The sequence below is a fragment of the Myotis nattereri genome (assembly GCF_964212035.1).
Source record: "Myotis nattereri genome assembly, chromosome: 3".
In the NCBI taxonomy this organism is placed as follows: domain Eukaryota; kingdom Metazoa; phylum Chordata; class Mammalia; order Chiroptera; family Vespertilionidae; genus Myotis; species Myotis nattereri.
Window position 1 is genome coordinate 109,780,581 of NC_138077.1, and position 7,315 is coordinate 109,787,895.

General features: G+C 41.2%; 1 pseudogene across 1 annotated transcript; it reads left to right on the forward strand.

The window, feature by feature from the left end:
- The first annotated feature begins 3,579 nt into the window (after positions 1-3,579).
- On the forward strand, positions 3,580-5,155 carry LOC308516440 (triosephosphate isomerase-like; annotated as a pseudogene). Its single transcript has 2 exons — positions 3,580-3,753; positions 4,599-5,155. The product of its transcript is annotated as a triosephosphate isomerase-like (transcript).
- The last annotated feature ends 2,160 nt before the right edge of the window (positions 5,156-7,315 follow it).

Here is a 7,315-nt window from a genome sequence, read left to right on the forward strand (position 1 = left end):
ATATGCGGAGAATACTCCTATAGAACCGCCACTTTAAAAAAAAAAAAAAAAAAAAAGAACTGCCACTAATCCCAACAAATTCCAGCAACAGCTCCCTGGAGATGGATGCAAACTAGAAACAACTAATAATATAACGATGAAAATAGAATGGAGGACACTAATCCCAAAATAAAATAAAGAAAAAATAAAATTAAATGGCACTTTAAAAAATGGTAAAATGGTACCAGTAATAATACTGGTTAAAAATAAGAAGGTAGTAATTAAAAGGGTAAAATCAGTTGATGGAAAAAGAAGAAAAAAAAAAAGGAAGAAAAAAAAAGAAAAAAATTGGTTTCTTAGTAAAAAGGTGAAAAAAGAAAATAAAATTTGCAGTAGTGAAGGTCCTTCGGTTCTTCTATTCTTCAGTCTGGCTCTCCTTTAGTCCTGCCAGGTATTCAGGAGAGTATTGAGTTTCCCTGCGATACACTGTTCCTCTGTGTTGTAAACCATAGTCCTTATTTTAAAGCAGGCCGTATTTGTTTCCCAGACTGCCTTATTTTGTGTTTAGCAAAGAGACAGTTTGTGGCTCAGCCTCTGGGTGGCAGTGTTCTGGGGTTGGCCTCTGTGGCTATAAGGCTTCTCTCTCACACTTAAAACTGATTTGGGGAGGTCAACTATCCAGAGCTGGTTCCTTAATAGTTACCTGCTCTGTGTTGTTGCTGGGATTGAAAATCCCTCTATAGGCCAGACCCTGTTAACTCCCAGGGACTGATCAGATTATTTTAATCCTTGATCTCATTCAGGGTGGAATCTGGGTGTGGCTGTGCTCCTTGCCTGGGGGCTGGGGGGAGGAGTCTCACTCTCCAGAGAGAATGGCTGCCCCAGTCCTGGGCTCAGGGGTGTCTCAGCGCTCAATTCGCTGCCACCTCTCCTGGCCCCCCTTCTCTCCTCAGTCTCTCCCCAGATTCCACTCCTCCGCACCCTCTCCCTCTCTTCAGCACAGGTGAGTGTCTGTATCCAAAATATCTTATGAACAGGATTCAGTGAAAACAAACAAACAAACGCTGGCTGGCCGCGGAAACGGGGAAGGCTTGGTTTCTGAAAGCTCTTCTCTTACCGTCACTGCATGGTCTGGTCAGCTCTTCAGGCTGTCCCCTTTAGGCTCAGTTCTCCCTGATCACAGAACCCATCTCTCAAATCCCCCGGCTGCGCCAGGAATCCCGCGGATCTCTTTTCCCCAGTCAGGGGCTGTGCCTGTCCCAAGGGGTGCGGCTGTCTGCCACACGGTCTCCCTCTGACCCTCTGGGCTCAGAGGTCTGGCAAACTTTCCTGCCCAAATCCCTGTTTTTTTTTTTTACCTTTCCAGGGGAGTTCTGCCCTTCCCGGCTGCAAACGGTCTCACCAGCTGAGCAATTTCGCCAATTCGGGTTGGGTGTTATTAGTTTCAGCTGCTCACTCCATTTGCTCTGGGACACGACCTGGGACGCGTCTGCCTATATCACCGCCATCTTCAGAATCTTTTGCAAGCATTTAGATGATGTAGGGCAAGGCTAACTGGGGCCTGCTCCTTTGAGTGAGTCCCTGAAGTGTGTCTTCAAGAAGAGTCTCTGAAGCCAGTCTCCTACCAGTTAAATCCTGAACCCTTCTTGATGCTGGAACAAAAACCCAGAAGGTAAGGCCAAAAATAAATGAATGGTTTTATATTAAACTGAAGAGTTTCTGCATAGCAAAAGAAATGGCCAATGAAACAAACAGGCAGCCAACCAGATGGGAGATGATATTTGCAAACAGTAGCTCCAACAAAGATTTAATTTCCAAAAAATATAAAGAACTCAAAACAACAGCAAACAAATAAACAATCTAATTAAAAAGTGGGCAGAGGACCTAAAAATACACCTCTCCCAAGAAGACATACAAACAACCAATTATATATGAGGAGATGTTCAACCTCACTGGCAATTAGGGAAATGCAAATTAAACCTGCAATGAGATACGACCTTACACATGTTAGAGTGGCCATTATCAATAAGACAAGTAACAATAAGTGTTGGAGAGGTTACAGAAAAAAAGGAACCCTCATTCACTGCTGGTGGGAATGTAGACTGGTACAACCACTATGGAAAGCAGTCTGGTGATTCCTCAAAAGATTAAAAATAGAGCTACCATACAACCCAACAATCCCACTCCTGTGTATATACCCAAAAAACTTGAAATCATTTATACACAAAGATATATGCACCCCTATGTTCATTGCAGCATTATTCACGGTTGTCAAGACTTGGAAACAAATAGCCAAAGTGCCCTAAGATAAAGGACTGGATAAAAAAGATGTATATATATACACAATGGAGTATTGCATGGCTATAAGAAATGATGAAATAGCGTCATTTACAACAATATAGATGGACCTTGAGAACATTATGTGAAGTGTATTCAGACAAAATAGCTAAGAACTATATAATTTCACTCATATGTGGAATATAAAACTGAAACTTATGAACACGAACAGCAGTGTGGTGGTTGCCAGAGGGAGGAGTGTGATGGGAAAAAGGGGTTCTAATATGAGGGGACAGGAGAAGATTTCATTTTGGTTGGTGGGCACATGGTTCTATATACAATTTTGTAACTTAGTAATCCACACATGAAATCTATATGTTCATGTTGACTAATGTGACCCCAATATAATTAAATAAAAAATAAATAAATAATTTTTAAAATAAATAAATAAATAAAGCACTTAAAAATTAAAGTCTATTCATGTTGATAATGGACAAAAAACAAAAACAAAAACAAACAAAAAAAACAAACAACAAAAACAAATGAAGACCAAAACATTTAATGTTCTGGAAGACTGATTTATTTACTTGTCAGTGAACAACATTCATTACTTGCATTTGATAAAGCTAGAAAAGAAATAGGAGTGAAGATTATAATGCTCAGAGGTAGAAATAAGAAAAACATATAGTACAATGAGGTAAGTAAAGCAAAGAGTAAGAAATATTTCATAGACTATTCCAGCACTGGCTGGAAAGTCATAGTCAATTATCACTAAGATCCCTCCTACCAATGAGGTTCTGTGATTTTTTTTTTTAAAAAAAGGTAAACAATTGCAATTATGTTACAGTAAATATATAAATAAATTTAAGTAACATAAGTTATCTAAGTTTTGTAAAATAGGGAAAGTACAAAAATATGGTAAATACTCATTTGAATTTTGAAGGAGGGAGGGCCTTGAGTTGTTAGATAAATTATTTTTCTTCCATATTATTTTGTATTTCATTATCTTATTTCATGGACTGATATACTTTCAATTAGAACATCTAACATGACAAATATTCTTGTTAAATAGTTATCATAGCCGAAACCGGTTTGGCTCAGTGGATAGAGTGTTGGCCTGCAGACTGAAGGGTCCCGGGTTCGATTTCGGTCAGGGGCATGTACCTGGGTTGCGAGCACATCCCCAGTGGGAGATGTGCAGGAGGCAGTTGGTCGATGTTTCTCTCTCATCTATGTTTCTAACTAGCTCTCTCCCTTCCTCTCTGTAAAAAATCAATAAAATATATATAAAAAATAGTTATCATAAATTGGTGATCCTGTGCCATGGCATCCTCCAGGAAGTTTTTCGTGAGGGGAAACTGGAAGATGAATGGGCAGAAGACGACTCTGGGGCAACCCATCACCACTCTGAAGGCGGCCATGGTGCCAGCCGACACAGAGGTGGTTTGTGCACCCACCACTGCCTACATTGATGCCGGGAGCTGGTCCATGCTTGCTGTTTCAAGGGACCTGGCATATATGGCATACTGTTCTTAATATGTTTGCTCACCTTCTACGCACTATGTGTTTTAACCAAGGTCTCTGAGAAAGGTTGTTTCCCCAGGTAGGGATTTTCTCCTGAAGTTAGGGAGGGAATAAAACCTCTTAACTAAGTGCCAGGTGGGTAATTAATCACTTTAACTACGAACAATCATGCTTAAGCTACATAATCTTTACTCCCTGGAATGGAGATAAGAAACTCCCTAACCTTTGAAATAGAGATTGATAGGATTGGAATCAACTGGTATAAATACAGATGTAAGAAGACAGAACGAAGAGAGACAGAAATTGGCACAGAACCTACACAGAACGTTCTCTAGAGACAGAAGAACTTCGCTGGAGAGAACATGGCAAAAGATCCTGGACAGAAATTGGCCTCAGAACCTAGAGACAGAACCTAGCGAGAGAACATAGCAAAAGATCCTGGACTGAACCTGACTACAGAAATTGGCAAGAGAACCTGACTAGAACCTGGTGACTGAACCTGGCTGGAGAACCTGGACAGAACCTGGCTGGAGAACCTAGCGAGGGAACATGGCTACAGAACCTGGCTGGAGAACCTGGAGAACCTGGCTGGAGAACCTAGCAAGAGACCATGGACACAGAACCTGGCTGGAGATCCTAAACAGAACTTCTCTGGAGATCCAGACCAGAACTTGGCTGGAGATCCTGACTAGGCTGCTGATCAACTGAACACTGTCTCTGCATCATTCCTTCTTCGCTGACTCCGTCTATGCCTTTGGGAACCCCTGGACCTGCTGGGGTTGGACCCCGGCACATTGACTTTGTCAGGCAAAAGCTAGGTAAATCCCAAGATTGTTGTGGCTGCCTCTGGGGCCTTCACTGGAGAGATCAGCCCTGGCATGATCAAAGAGCCACATGGGTAGTCCTGGGGCACTAAGAGAGAAAGCATGTCTTTGGTGAGTCAGATGAGCTGATTGGGCAGAAAGTGGCCCATGTCCTGGCTGAGGGACTTGGAGTGATCACCTGCATTGAGGAGAAGCTAGATGAGAGGTAAGCTGGCATCACTGAGAAGGTCGATTTTGAACAAACCAAGGTCATTGCAGATAAAGTGAAGGACTTGGAACAAGGTTTTTCTGGCCTATGACCCTGTGTGGGCCATTGGTACAGGCAATACTGTAACACCGCAATAGGCCCAGGAAGTACATGAAAAGCTCCGAGAATGTCTTAAGTCCAATGTCTCTGATGCAGTGGCTGAGAGCACCCACATCATTTATGGAGGTTCTGTGATTGGGGCAATCTGCAAGGAGCTGGCAAGCCAGATTGACGTGATGGCTTCCTCATGGGTGGTGCATCCCTCAAGCCTGAATTCGTAGACATCATCAATGCCAAACAATAAGCCCTAAATCCATCACCCTACCCTTCCTGCTATGCCAAGGACTAAGAAGCTCAGAAGACCAATAACTGCTCATCCCTCTCCCCACCCCGACACATGCTACCGATAGTATAACCTGCCCCTTCTGGTGGCCTAATCCAAACTGTACTTCCCCTTCACCATTTACACCTGTAATGGTTGGAACAATCCCTTTTCCACTTACTATGATAATTGAAACAAAACATCTCACCAAGGTGGCTTCTCCTTGGCTGAGAGGTGGAAGGGGTGAGGTTTGCTCGTGGGTCCCCTCAGTACCCACTGTAAGCAAAAAAGAGAAGCCATCCTCCTCTCCCATCTAGTATATGGGGACAAGGGCTGGGAAAGAGCCCTATCCTCACCCTGAGGCCAGGGGTGCTGTTCTCCTCCCTGGTGCCAACACCTGTGTGTTGTGTATGTGAGCAGTCACACTTAGGGGTGGGAATAAACATCTGACTTAAAAAAAAAAGTTATCGCATACTTTAAAATTTTCTAGAATGTTGCTATTTTAATTTGGCTTGTAGGAAAGACTATAGAGCTACAAAATATAGACAACATGATACAATGGATGAAGAGATATAAGTAGAGGTGAAAATTGGAGAGAAAAGTAACAGCAATATTCACATCAGTCTTCCTTCCTTCCTTCCTTCCTTTCTCTCTTCTTTCTTTCTTTCTTTCTTTCTTTCTTTCTTTCTTTCTTTCTCTCTCTCTCTCTCTCTCTCTCTCTCTCTCTCTCTCTCTCTCTCTCTTTCTCTCTCTCTCTCTCTTTCTTTCTTTCTTTCTTTCTTTCTCTGTCTTCTTTTTTTAAATCCTCACCGAGAATATGTCTTTATTGATTTTAGAGAGAGAGGAAGGGGGAGAGAGAGATAAACATCAATGTGAGAGAGAAACATTGATTGGTTGCCTCCTGTATGTGCCCTAACTGGGGGATGGAACCCTCAACGTGGGTATGTGCCCATCAAACTTATAACTTTTTGGTGTAGGGTGTGACACTCCAAACAATTGAGCATCCTGGCCAGGGTGAGGCATTTTTATGTAAAGACTCCCAGGTGATTCTGATGAATAGCATTAAGTTCGTTTCAGAATAACTGAGCCACGGGTAATTCAACAACTTAACTTGGGTTAACCTTCATATTCAGCAATACTACTAGATGTATATGCATAATACCCTAAAGTACACTTTGTGGTTCTGAAAAATGTGTCCCATGATCATATGCATGTCAGCACAGTAAAACTATCAAACGAAAGAAGGTTTTTAACAGTTTAATGCTGTGTTTTTAAAACTTGATTATGAAACCTTTTAGTAATGTTATACCAATTTTCTTCCTATTAAATTAGTTTCCACAGAAACAATGCGAATAGAAAATCATGTTACAGGCCCTCAAATAGAACAGTGTTGACCTGAAAAATAAAGTATTTTTCACTTAGCCACTTTTAACCCAGCAACTCAATCATTAACAACAGAGTCAAGATAGTCTGAAAGATGTTTATTCTTGAACCTGTTTCTCTTCCACTAGAACATAATCTTCAGTGTCAAAATAACCACAAAGTCATTCAAAAGAGCAAAATTACAGTTGCCTCTTTCAACTTTTAGCTAAGAATTACCTTCAAAGCACTGTTTCCAGAATAATCCAGGGTATTAAAAACAACATCTACCCCATAGAACCCACAAGTAGAACACAAAGTGTTTAAGAACTTAATGAGAAAGTAAAGGGTTTTGTTTTTTGTTTGTTTTTTAAATCTCACCTGAGGATATTTTTTTCCATTGATTTTTAGAGAGTGGAAGGGAGAGGAAGAGATAGAGAGAAACACTGATGTGAAAGAAACACATCAACTGATTGCCTTCCGTATGCCCCCGACCAGAGCCAGGAGCCTGCAATCGAGATACTTGCCTTTGAACGGCATCGAACTCAGGACCCTTCAGTCTACAGTCCGATGCTCTATCCGCTGAGCCAAACCAGCTGGGGCAGGGTTTTGTTATTGTTGTTCATAAATTTTATTTAAAAATATGAATTTTGTTGCTCCACAGCTTATGGTTTACTAAATTAGAAATATATGATTTTTAAGTTACATGTATTGTAAAAATCAAAAATAATATACCAGAAGCAGAATATTTCTGAAATATGTGTTGATCCACATTCCCCAGAG